This window comes from Bos indicus, chromosome 1 (genome assembly GCF_029378745.1).
Source record: "Bos indicus isolate NIAB-ARS_2022 breed Sahiwal x Tharparkar chromosome 1, NIAB-ARS_B.indTharparkar_mat_pri_1.0, whole genome shotgun sequence".
NCBI classification, from domain to species: Eukaryota; Metazoa; Chordata; class Mammalia; order Artiodactyla; family Bovidae; genus Bos; species Bos indicus.
Window position 1 is genome coordinate 21,676,002 of NC_091760.1, and position 14,021 is coordinate 21,690,022.

The window sequence follows — 14,021 nt, forward strand, 5'->3', positions numbered from 1 at the left end:
TAAAATGTTCAACACAAGTAGTACGAAGTATAAAGTTGAGGAATAGAAGTGTATTGTTTTAAGATTCTAACTATGCACATAAACTGGTATACAATATAATGTTATTTGAAAGTGTGTTGTTGTAAGCTAAAGATGCGTATGATAAACCCTAGGACAACAAATAAAAAAATAAAACCAAAAGATAAACCCAATAGTGAAGATAAAAAAATTCTCAACAATTACTTGACCCATAAAATTGAAGAACAGGAATTTATTGAGACACTTATGAATATCTTGGATGAAATGGAATAATTCCTTGAAAAATATGAACAACCAAAGCTTCCTCAACAAGAATAGGTAACTGGATAGCCTTATAGCTATTAAAGAAATTGAAGTTACAATTAAAATCCTTCTCACAAAGAAAGTTCCATGCCTAGAGGACATCATTGGTAAATTCTCCCAATAAATTCTTATTTAAAGAAGAAGTAATACCAGTTTTATATACACTCTCCCAGGAAATAGAGGAGTTAAGAAAACTTTCTAACTCATTTTATGATGCCAAAATTATCTGATATGAAAACCAAAGACAATTGTATATAAGTGAACATATATACATAAATAGATCAATGAGCTTTTTGATCGTAGATGAAAAACCTCAAAATATTAGCAAGCACTTGAACAAGTTGTAAACAGACAATGTGCCAAAGAAAATTTTATAGAAATATGCTTTCTTTCACTACCAATCAAGAAAGAGTAATTAAACAATATGTTAACTTTTCAAACATATCAAAATTTGGCCAAACTACAAATATTTCTCTGATTATTGGTAAGGCTGTGAGGGAAAAGAAAGATTTATTTACCACTGTTGAGAGCATAGATTTGTGCAAACATTTTGTATGTATTCTGACAACAGCTAATAAAGGTGAAGATGAATTTATAACCTACTTCTAGTTCTATACTCTGGAGATTCATGTTTAAGTATGGGTGCGTGTATATGTGTGCTCAGTCATGTCTGACTCTTTACAACCCCAGGGACAGAAGCCTACCAGGCCCCTCTGTCCACGGGATTTCCCAGGCAAGAATAATGGAGCAGGTTTTCATTTCCTACTCCAGGGGCTTTTCCTGACCCAGGGATTGAAACTACATTTCCTATGTCTCCTGCATTGGCAAGAGGATCCTTCACCATTGAGCCACCAGAAGTCTGATATTGGGTTAGGCAAAGAATCTTCACAATGCAACAAAAGACAAGCTATATAATACAAATTCTTTAATTGGACTTCATCTACATGAAAATCTTTTATTCTACAAAAAAACACTTAAAGGAAATAAAAGACAGACCTCAAATACAAAGCAACATTTGCAGACGTGCATGATAAAGGATTTATACCATGTATATTTAAAGAACTCTTAAATTACAACAGAAAAAAAAGATGTAATAAAAAATGGGCAACAGATTTTAACAGGCACATAACAAAATAAGATAAGTGGACAATAAACACAAGGAAATGTGCTAAAAATATTAGTTCTTTGGTGTAATGCAATTAAAATTATAATGATACAGAACTATACATACACTTGAAAGGCTAAAATTTTAAAAATGTCTGATAATATCAAGTGTAAGTGAGAATTTGGAGCAATGGATATATTCATTATTGGAAGGATTGCCAATGGTATAACCACTTTAAAGAAGAAATGCTTTTAAGTTACTTAAGAAGTGATGAACTTACCATGTTGTTTATTGTTCAGGAGCATAGTCGTGTACGACTCTTTGTGACCCCACAGAATGCAGCACATCAGGCTTCCCTGTTCCTCACAATCTCCGAACGAAGTTCATGTCCATGGCATTAGTGATGCCTTCCAGCCATCTCATCCTCTGATGCCCCCTTCTCCTTCTGCCCTCAATCTTTCCCAGAATCAGGACTTTTTCAATGAGTCAGCTGTTTGCAACCGGTGACCAAAATACTGGAGCTTCAGCTTCAGCATCAGTCCTTCCACTGAGTATTCAAGGTTGATTTCCCTTAAGACTGACTGGTTTGGTCTCTGTGCTGTTCAAGGGACTTCTCCACAGTTTGAAGGTATCAATTCTTTGGCATTCTGGCTTCTTTACAGTCCAGCTCCCACAACCGTATGTGACCCAGAGAAGACCATAGCCTTGACTATACACATTTTTGTCAGCAGAGTAATATCTCTGCTTTTCAACACACTGTATAGGTTTGTCATCACTTTCCTCCTAAGAAGCAAATGTTTTCTGATTTCATGGCTGCAGTGACCACCTGCAGTGATCTCAGAGCCCAAGAAGAGGAACTCTGTCAGTACTTCCACCTTTTCCCCTTCTATATGCCATGCAGTAACGGGATCAGATGCCATGATCTTAGTTTTTTTTAATATATTGATCTTTTTATATATGATTGAAAAATTGATCTTTTTTATATATGATCTTTAGATTTTTTAACATTTAGTCTTTAGCTGGCTCTTTCACTCTCCTCCTTGAACCCCATCAAGAGGCATTTTAGTTCCTCTTCTCTTTCTGCCATTAGAGTGGTATCATCCACATATCTGAGGTTGTTGATGTTTCTCCTGCCTATCTTGATTCCAGCTTGTAACTCATCCATCCCAGCATTTCTCATTATGTGCTCAGCATATAGGTTAAGTAAACAGGCTGACAGCAGAAAGCCCTGTCATATTCCTTTCTCAATCTGGAACCAATCAGTTGTTCCATACAGGGTTCTAACTGCTGCTTTTTGACCTTCATACAGGTTTCTTAGGAGACAGGTAAGATGGTCTGGTTACTCCCATCCCTTTAAGAGCTTTTCACAGTGTGTTATGATCCGAACAGTCAAAGGTTTTAGTGTAGTCAATGAAACAGAGGTAGATGTTTTTCTGGAATTCCCTTGCTTTCTCTATGATCCAGTGAATGTTGGCAATTTGACTCTGGTTCCTCTGTCTTTTCTAAACTCAGCTTGGATATCCAGAAGTTCTTGGTACACATAATGCTGATGCCTAGCATGCAAGATTTATATGGACTTACCAAACAACCCAGAAATTCATTTCTGTGCATTTATCTATAGTAAATAAAAACTAGGTCCACATAAAGATCTGTAGGTGAATATTCACACAAGTTTTATTCCTAAATGTCCAAAACTGGAAACAATCCAAATGTCTATCAAGTAGTGGTATATTTATTTAATACAGAATACTACTTAGCAATAAATAAGAAAGGACTATTGACACCCTTAACAAAGTGTATAACAAAAGCATTACACTGAGTAAAAAATGCCAGACATGAATGACCACATACCACATGATTCCATTTACATGAAGTTTCAGAAAATGCAAATCTGGAAGGACAGAAGGCAAATCAGTGGTTGACAGAAGCTGAAGGTGAGTGAAGCGGACTGACTATGAGGGGCCATAAGAAAACTTTTGTAGGTGAAGGAAATGTTCTCTATCATGATTATGAGGTTTGTGACATGAATGTACGGGCTTCCGATGCAGCACAGTGGATATGGGTTTATCAACACAACAAATTGTACCCTTAAAATTTTAGTATTACTTTATACATAAATACAAAAATAGACTTCTTAAAAAGATCTCTCCTATTTAATACTTAAAATACTTTTATAGATTTAAAAATGTTATTACTATCATTATATGACTAGGAAATCAAGGTCTGACCTTGGTTACATGGCTAATAAATAGTAGAAACAGGACCATTCCCTTTAATATGCTGCTTACATCTGCATTGGAATCTAAACCAAATGTTTTCAGTTAAATGCTGTCCACATGCCATTGATACAAGAGAGGAAGAAAGGAAAACTAGTAATCCAGTTAAGACGAACCCTATTTCTAACCCCCCAAATAAGCAACACAACTTCTATCTTCCTAATCATTTTATATCATCTACATCTAAACACAAGCATATATATGAGTCAAGGAAATTGGTACAATATATAAACAATCTGTTGCAGCCAGCCAAATTTCTCTAAAAATATAATCTATACCAAATAAATTCCCTTCTTTCTTCTTCAAATTACATATTTGGTAAAGGAAAAAAAACTTGTTTTGGCTTTTTCTTTTTAAACAAATCAGAGATATGGCTTAATGACATTCTGAAATAAGAAACAGAAAGGCAATAATTTCCCTTTCCTACAAATCCTGCAAAGTACATTAAAAGATTATGTTGGGAGGATTTTAGCACAAAGAAAATAAGATTTGTTTATAACATGCTGCTGCTTCCTAGTCTCGGTAAATAGGCCAGTAAAAGGTATTTTTCAGTCCTTTTAACATTTACTCTGTAAGTTCTATTTATTAGGATTACCTTTCTTGAAGTTAACCTGTCAAGCTAAGGTATTCACCTCTTCTTTGAAGGGTAGACTGCTCAGTTCCCTGGAAACCTGAGTTATACTGTTATCTGAAGTGTCAGAACAGAGAACTTCAAAGGGAGACAGCTGCAGAACACATCTTCACAGCTCCTTGATCTCTGGATTGGAGTGTGTACATATACTTCTAAATTGTCTAAAGGGAAATTTAGAGTTTACTTTTGGAATGCTTACAGGTAATTTGTTCTGATAAAGGTGAAATGGGGAGAATGTTAGTCCAAGAGATAGTATCAATTTAATGTAGCTAAATGGTGACATGTTACTATTCAACCTAAACCTATTCTGATAAACATTTGTCAAACATATACTATTATATGAAAACCATAAATATTACATTTATTAAAGAATACTTATCATTTGGAGATAAATGTTGAAATTTGTAAGATAAAATGATAGGATGCCTGGATTTACTTCAAAATAATGTAGGAGAAAGAAGTTTGATGGGAGTAGGGATAGGAGAGAACTGGCCATTAGCTGGTGGTTATTTGGACTGGGGTAATAGCAGCATGGTGGTTTAATAGACCGTTACTTACTTTTGGTATCTTCAAATTTTTCTACAATAAACAATAAAATATTAATACTACTAATAATTAAAGTTGCATATAAAATCTACTGTTTATGCCCAAATGAAAAAAAATAGCTATATTCTAAACTCCTTGGTAAGTTAGTTATTGGAAACTAGACCACATTTTTCATTTAATGCCATGTTTTATATACACAATGATTAGAAACCTGAACCAATCCACAAAAACCTAAAACATTTTATTTTACATTTACTAATCACTATGGTTTAACTCAGTTATGAATTTAAAAACCTTTTGTGGGCTAGTCTAGACATCTAACAACCCCATATAAGGTTACTTTGGTGCAATGATATATTCCACAGAACTAAGAATGAAAACCACTTAGCAGTACCACATCCATGTTTTCCAAACTGTCACTGTAGAGTCTGGCCCCTTGAACACATAACACAATGTATCATCTAATTCAGCACTATCCCTGAATGAAAAGGACAGTATTATGAATGACCAGACAATGCACATTAACTGCGACCATCCCAAGCAAAGCAGGACACAGTTGTGTATCTATGAGGTAAACTCTTATGTGTTCTTTTGCTAAAACAGTTCATGTGTCTTAGAAACATTTTGCTAGTTTCACACTGTTTTAAAAATAAAAGCCAAAATTATAATTTATTCATTAATTATATAATCATAATTTCTTTATTTATACAATTATAAATTGATCTTTTAGACCACAAACTATGGAATAGTATAGACTTTTCCTTCCTTTCTTATAAGAATTTTTCTTACAGATTGTATGTGGTGGGTAAAATAATCCTACAGATTCTGGGAAATTTTCTGTATTTTAGTTAAATTAAAAATTGTTTATCAGATCAGATCAGATCAGTCGCTCAGCCGTGTCCGACTCTTTGCGACCCCATGAATTGCAGCACGCCAGGCCTCCCTGTCCCTCACCAACTCCTGGAGTTCACTCAGACTCCCATCCATCGAGTCAGTGATGCCATCCAGCCATCTCATCCTCTGTCGTCCCCTTCTCCTCCTGCCCCCAATCCCTCCCAGCATCAGAGTCTTTTCCAAAAGTCTAATTTCATGTTTTTATTACTTTGAAATAATGACCTGTCTTAATTTTTACTTGAAAGAATCTCAGTTATGGCAAAGACTAACCAAGTTAAAAAAAAAAAATTAAATTGCAAACCATACAATGCCTGTGTTAGTCAAAAAAGTTCAGGTTGCACTATGATAACAAATCTGAAATTATGACATAGAATTATTTTTTTCAGTATTTAGAATATTTTACTTCACTCTATTTCAGTTCCACTTAGCTCCTTTGAGGGCTTCCTTTGTGGCTCAGCTGGGAAAGAATATGCCTGCAATGCAGTTCAATCCCTGGGTTGGGAAGATCCCGTGGGAAGGGTAAGGCTACCCATTCCAGTATTCTGGCCTGGAGAATATATACAGTCCATGGGGTTACAAAGAGTAGGACACGACAGAGCATCTTTCAGTTCAACTTCACTTCAGCTAGCTCCTTTGAAATCAGTCTTGGAAATCCAGGCTGTTTCTACCCTGGGGCTCTGCTATCTCAGTACGTGTTCCCACCGCCACTATGATGGGAAGAACAAGGAGAGGGGGCATGTGACTCCTCAGAGCTCTTTCAGAAGGGATTCATGACTTCTGATCACATTTCGTTGGCCAGAACTAGTCACATTGTGCCACCTAACTTCTAAGGGGTTAGGGAACTTAATCTTTCTTTGTACTCAAGAAGAGGAAAAAGAAACAGGATTTTCTAGTGAACAGAAGTGAATCTTTCAGAAAGACATAGGAGATTTTACACTAAACAAGTAGCTATTTCTATACTGTATCTACTAAAAGTAATACAGTAACATTTGTGAGAATGTTATGTTCACTGCCCTTCAACTTGGCATGATGATGTCCAAGATACCACAAATGAAATAATAATTTTTAAAAAAAAAACTGTGCACAAATGTCTTTAGGAGCCATCTCTGATAGCTAGAAAACAAGGATTCCTGAAGTAATTCTAAACAACATGTCTCTAGTTATTTAACCTATCTTTCCATGTTCTACATGTAAATAAACAAAAAGATCATCCCGGGGGGGGAGGGAAAAAATGACTCTTTACATTTTGACAAAGAATACCCTTCAATCTCTTTGGGTGAAACATTCCAAACAGTCCCTTAGGGTTTGTTCATGATAAACCTGTTCTGAGGGAAAAAAAATAGATTTTGCAATGCATGATTTGCTACATTAAATCCATTCAATTAAAATGACAGAGGACTAATGTGAGGGGAAAGTATTTAAAGATCTAAAGATATGATTATTAGAGAATTTTGGGTAATGACTTAGATGGAAAGATAACTGCTTTCCATACATTCAGTGGTAATGTGAATTATTATTGAGTAATAATTAAAAGACTTAATCTATCATTTATGCAGAAGAGATGGTGAATTTCCATCTTTAAGGCTCTCATTTTAGAATTTTCTCTGGTATTTATAATGTAATACAGGCAAACCACTTAAATTCTTTGCTAGCTTTATAATTTTCCTTATTGATGAAAATCATATTCTAGTTTTCATAATGCATTAGAAAAGACTGTATCTAGCAGATAAAATTGAGCTAATGAAGTAGAAACATGAATTTAAAGTTAAATTGCTTGTTTAAATTCTCTTTTTATTCTAAGGACTTCACAATTGGGAGCCCAGACAACTTAAAATGCCTGCGGCCCACACTGCTAACTAAGTAAGTAGCTTCAGGCAATGCTTTTCACATCATCCAAGTCTTGGCCATGTTACCCTGGCCTGAAGGGCAGGAACTAGGTCAAGGCAAAGAAGACTATGTATACAGGTAATAATGAAATTTATCACCCTAATTGGAACCATCCTGGGAATAAAATAGGGAGCTATTAGCAATTTTGCCTAGAAAATAGGCCAAAACTTTCATCTTTTACCTTGACCATTTTATGGACAAAACTGTCCTCAGTGTAATCCAAATAGCTTTAAGAAAACTTAAATACTGCTTATAAGGGGTGCTCTATTGTAAAATGACAAAATAAAAAGAATGGAGTAAGAAACTTAATGTCCTTTATTCAAGGGAAAACAATCCATGGATTGGGGAAGTACACTGCCTCAGAAAAGCCCTGTTCCTAAGGGATTTGGAGCAAAAGCAAGTTTTACAGGTTTTATAGAGTTATAGAAGAGACAACAAAGAAACAAGGAATGCTTAGTTGGGAGGCTGAGAATTTCCTTAAAAGGCTAGCTGGTCTGACTTTGTACGGTAAGGTGAGCTAGCTAAAGCTGAGCTGGAGGATTGTAATGGTGCATGTTAGGGTTTCTAGGCTGACTTAGGTTTAGATTTGTGATGTGGGCTGGGCCACCAGGACAACTTTCAACTTCTTCACTATGCAAAATGACAACAAATTCACCCAGTTTCTCTCATGAGGAGTCTAAATAAATGAGGCCAAAAATAAGGAGCAGGTAGCAACTTTTAGGGGGCTCAGTGTTGACATGCACTTAAAAGAACTGTTATTGTTGTTCAGTTGCTAAGTTTTGTCTGACTTTTTGTAACCCCATGGACTGCAGCACACCAGGAACTGTCTCCGGGAGTTGGCTCAAATTCATGTCCATTGAGTCAGTGATGCTATCCAACCATCTCAGAACTTTTGGGTCCTAGAAAACCATCTGAACCCTGCAGGAGGCAGTCATTGTTTTATTCTTCCATGAGGCTGCAGGACTTTGAATGCTGGAAGCATCTAGCAGCTTCCTTCCTGGGCTAACCTCACTTGCCTGGTTACCCTTATCATGAACTCCCATCACTTAGTGTGACCTGACATCATCTCCTCCTTGAAACATTAATACACAGAATAATGCAGCCTACTATGCTAATTGTATTATGAATAAATTTAAATGATCATGTATGCTTATTTATTTGAATATTATGCAATTAAAGTTCCCAAGACCAGAGCAAGTCATAAAGACTGTTTGGACTAACCAATAATTCCACACTGTCCTGAAAATAGGACATGAAGTGAAAATAAATTGAGAGGCTGAAGAAGAATTTCAAAATATAAACTATGATAAGATGGAATTATCTTGAAAGCTTTGTAAGTAATCCAAATATGTACTTAAATACTGGACTGAAGATTGTCAACTGAAATGATTAAAACAAAGATTTGATCTACTGCCATCTAGTGGATATTTTATTTATATTTATTTATTAGCAGCTGACGAACGCAAAAACAAAAATGAAAACATATTGTCAGTCTGATTTCAAAACCTAAGGAGCCTAAAAGATTACCTGCTCCAGTGGCTTCAGCCTCATGGAGTTCTGAAACTTTACCAGCACACCCTGAGCACCACATGAAGCGTAAGAGAGATGAAAGGTTATGGCTCTAAGGTCCCACCTCTAGTCCAACCACAGGGGTGCAGTTTCATCTGTTCTATATTTTGAGTTTCTAACTGAATTTCACTTGAAGAAAGGATTTCATTTCTAAAAAGGAAAAGTGATGGTGAAAGACCTCACCCGGTCTCATGTGCATCATTGTATAAATGGATATGCTATTGTTTTCTAATGTCACACAAACGGTTAGTAGCATAGCCAGCAACAGAACTGAGATGTTTTGATTCCTGTTCTCCTACAGAGAATTTTGGGTTAACTTCAAGTCCAACAGACTTCAAGTTCAGTGTTCTTTTTCCAAGGCACACAGAGTTTATTTCATTTTAAAAAATAGAGTATTTTCTTGATCTTCATTTAAAATAATTTGACTCCATTATCTTGCTTGTACCATTAGAAACCTGAGAGTGGACAGGTTTATTTTGAATCTCAGAATAAATCAGTGCAAATGAAATCATGGCTATAAATTACATACTATGAATAAGTAGCTTCTATGGGCTATTGCCTCTCTTCTCCCTTAACTTCATCTAATTTTAGAGATGAAAGAGACATCACAAATCATTCAATAAAGCTATCTTTAAAAAGATTATGTCAGGTTTTATAAAACATTAAGTGATTAACTCTTCCCGGCTGCAGAGAAGTCACACTATTTGTCCCAAGTTAGCTAGTTTCTCTGCTCTCCTGACCTGCTCTCCAGCAATAGTATCGAAGAATGAGGGAGTAAAAGGAAACAGGTTTATGGGAGATGGTTGTTATTGTTTGTTTGTCTATGATGGGTGAAAATTGGGGATTTCTGAGTGCTAGAAGGAAGGAGTTGGTTGAAAGGGAGGTGATATAAAAGTAAGAAAGACCAGATTTAAGAGAATATGTATCATTCAAAATGCATGTGGAGAGAAGAGACACTGTCCAGAAATACAGTGTCCACATCTGTAATCGCATTATTACTCTGATATACCTCCAACAAATTTGCCACAAAATAAATATTTTTATCGAACACATTGCGTCCATGCATGCTCAGTCACTAAGTCGTGTCCAACTCTTTACAACCCCAGGGATTGTATGTAGCCCATCAGGTTCCTCTGTCCATGGAAAGTTTCCAGACAAGAATACTGGAGTAGGTTGCCATTTCCTTCTCAGCAAATACATTGATGTAGTTATATTAACTTCTACTTTTATCCTGTATCATCTCATTATAATTTGTAATTCAAAATCCAGGGTTTTCCTACATCTATCTTATGAGCTACTTCTTCCTTTATTTTTAGTCCAAATGTACATCCGTTCCATGATACCACGTAATATCATGCATCTTTTAGCATTTAAAAAAATTTATAAAACCATTTATAAGGAGGAACTTCATTATTCAAAAGATGTATATATATATTTTTAAATAGTTTTGTAACCACAGTAACTTACATGCAATAATTTAACGAGACATTTTTTCCAAATCCTTCTTGAATTTTTCAAGTTTATAATTTTACTTTTATAATCAGAAATATATATTTAAGCAAAAAATATATTACTGTTAAAATCAGAATTTTTTAAAAAAGCAAAACAACCAAAAAAATTAGTTATTTTTTCTGAGTCTACTGCAGACTATTCTGTGAACTTGGGCAAGTCAAATATCATTTCCTGGCCATATTTCTTATGCCCATTTGAAAAATAAGGGAATTAACCTAGATCATCTTAAGTCTATTTCAAACACTAAATAGCTCTGATTTTATTATATGATTGTTCTCATTTTGAATAAGTATTGTTGTCATATAAATTGCCGATTATTTCTTTTATGCCCATAATGTAAGTCAATAAAAATTTTTAAATATTCATGGGCTTTATGAAGAACCAAACAAGAGAACTTGCTTTCTCCAAACAGAAATCATTTGAAAAGCTCCAGGATGCAATTTAAAAAATGAATTATATACATTTGGTAGAAAATGACAATAGCCTCTCTTTCTCAGTAAGGGAAGAGGAAAATTTTCAAAGACAAATGAAGTAATAAATTAGCCATGTACATTTACATGTTGGTTACAACACGGAAGATATCAAGACTAGTAGGAATTTGATTTTCTGTGCCTCTTCTTTATTAAATTATAATATAAAAATCACAGGCAACTGGCACCATCAACTTCAGGAGGCCCTAAAGTGTCAGGTAAACTATTGAGTAAAAGCAAGAAGAATATGCCCAGTAGGAATTCACTGTATCAAGTTAGCCTATATTGTGCAGCCGTCTTACTAAGAACAGACTGGGTTTAAAAACAGACTTCTTTTTATCCAAGTGATTTGTATAGGAGAGCAGAATCTCATCAACACAACTTATATTATTACCCTATAAAGGATCTCAAGAACAAAAATTTCATGAGAACATGGGACTTTGCTTTACTGCTATCTTCTTCTGGCTGATGGTAGGTTGGCACATACACTGTACTTAGCCAATACTTGTCAAAAGAATTAACATCCTGGACTCCTTCCTGGTCTTGGTGTAGACCAGAGTACTAACGACATTTGATGTTCAAGTGAGAGAATTTAATTCCTCTATTACTCACTGAGTATCTAACACATGTTAACAAAATTATCTGTTACTATTGAAACCATACTTTCAAAGCCTAAACTCAGTTTGCATGATCAGCAAAGTACAAATAACCCTATGAATGTAACAAAATATGATCTTGAAAATATAAATTTGGCAAAAAAATGCAGGAGTTACCTTTTGTATTATGGGCTTCCCTGGTGACTCAGACAGTAAAGAATCTGCCTGCAATGCAGGAGACCTGGATTCGATCCCTGGGTTGGGAAGATCCCCTGGAGGAGGGCATGCAACTAACTCCAGTATTTTTGCCCAAAGAATCCCCATGGATAGAGGAGCCTGGCGGGCTACAGAGCATGGGGTCACAAAGAGTCAGACATGACCAAGCACAGCACAGCACACCTTTATATTATAGAAGGTCCACATAATTACTAATCTAAAATGGGTTATTATGGAAATGAAAGCACACATCTTTAGTAATTACCCAGGATATCAGATATTAACTTGATGTGTCCCTGGGGAAATAGTATGTATAATCTCTTTCATAGACACCATGCTAAAGTCTATATCTCAGAAAAAGCAATGGCACCCCACTCCAGTACTCTTGCCTGGAAAATCCCATGGACAAAGGAGCCTGGTAGTCTGCACTCCATGGGGTCACTAAGAGTTGGACACGACTGAGCGACTTCACTTTCACTTTTCACTTTCATGCATTAGAGAAGGAAATGGCAACCCACTCCAGTGTTCTTGCCCGGAGAATCCGAGGGACAGGGGAGCCTGGTGGGCTGCCGTCTATGGGGTCGCACAGATTTGGACACGACTGAAGTGACTTAGCAGCAGCAGCAAAGTCTGTATCTAGTGGAAGGACATGTTTCTACAGTGGTAATAACCCTGGTCAGATAATTAGATAACAAAGGTAAAAAATCATTAAGACATTTTGAAGAATCTGAGACCATCACTGCAGGGAAGGAACTGGTAAAATTTAACTCCAGAGAAAAATGAATAGCTTTTAAGAATTGCAAAGCCAAACAGATCGTAATGCACAATGACACTGACATTCAAGATTATGATGCTTAAATAGGATGTTAGTTAATTGCTGTTTAAAAGAAAAAAGGGACCAGAGATTATTAAAAGACAACCCTACCATAACACACTCTCAAACAATGTGTAATTTCTTTGCTTTTCTTATCTTTTAACCAATAATTATACCTATGAGATATCATGACAAAGTTCAATCACCATCATCATTATTGACACCATGAAAAAACATGCACAGTGCTTGAAGTAAATAGTTACAAACCTTATAAGTGAGATGAAATAATAAAACTGGCACATAAGAGTTCAAATATGATATTGACAGATATAGGGATATTATTTCTGCACCTAATGGTACTTCTGACAATTAGTTGCATCTCAAAATCCGTATGCCTTTGAACATCCCTCTGCCTTAATCATCAGAGATCCTTTCTGATTCTTTTATCTACTCAAATACGTTAAGCCCTTGAGAGAAGGGAGAAAGAGAGACATCTTGTACCTCTTTTAAAAATGCAACTATTTTTAGTCTCAGTCATACCTAAGTTAAGATTTATAAAAATCTGATGTAATTAAATTGCACTCACAATCCCCTCAAATCAGTCAAATTAATGGAGATTTTGATTGGAAGTGCAAATAAAAGCAATCTTATTCTCTATAGAACACATAATACTAGAAGTTTCCTTAGAAACTGGCATTTATTGAAATCATATTGCTCTTATTGACATTTAAGCATGCACTTGAACAGGCTTTGCAATATCCACAGAAGAGAAAGAAAACCTAACATTATTCTGCACGTCTTCTTACTTCACCTGCATAATTATCTTTCTTTGGTAGTCATTATAACTATCCTTATCTTATAATAAGAAAAGTGAGCCTTCTAATCCAGGCCTTCTGCTTACAATATATGTCTTTCTTCCTGAAAATAACAGAGATTGCTATAGCAAAATGCATATCAATTATCTGACTCATGGGCATTACACACTGGAACTGTGGGTTAAGTTTCTGTACAGAATGCCACTGATTAGGAACCTATCACTGGTCATTCTAGGGCATCACAAAATCTGAAAAAAAAAACAAAATAAGTGTTTTTATGCATTTTTACATATGTCTTAGAACTTTTTTTTGACAAATCCAACCCATAAGGAAGGAAAAAGTAGAATAAATGAATTAAATAATATTAGT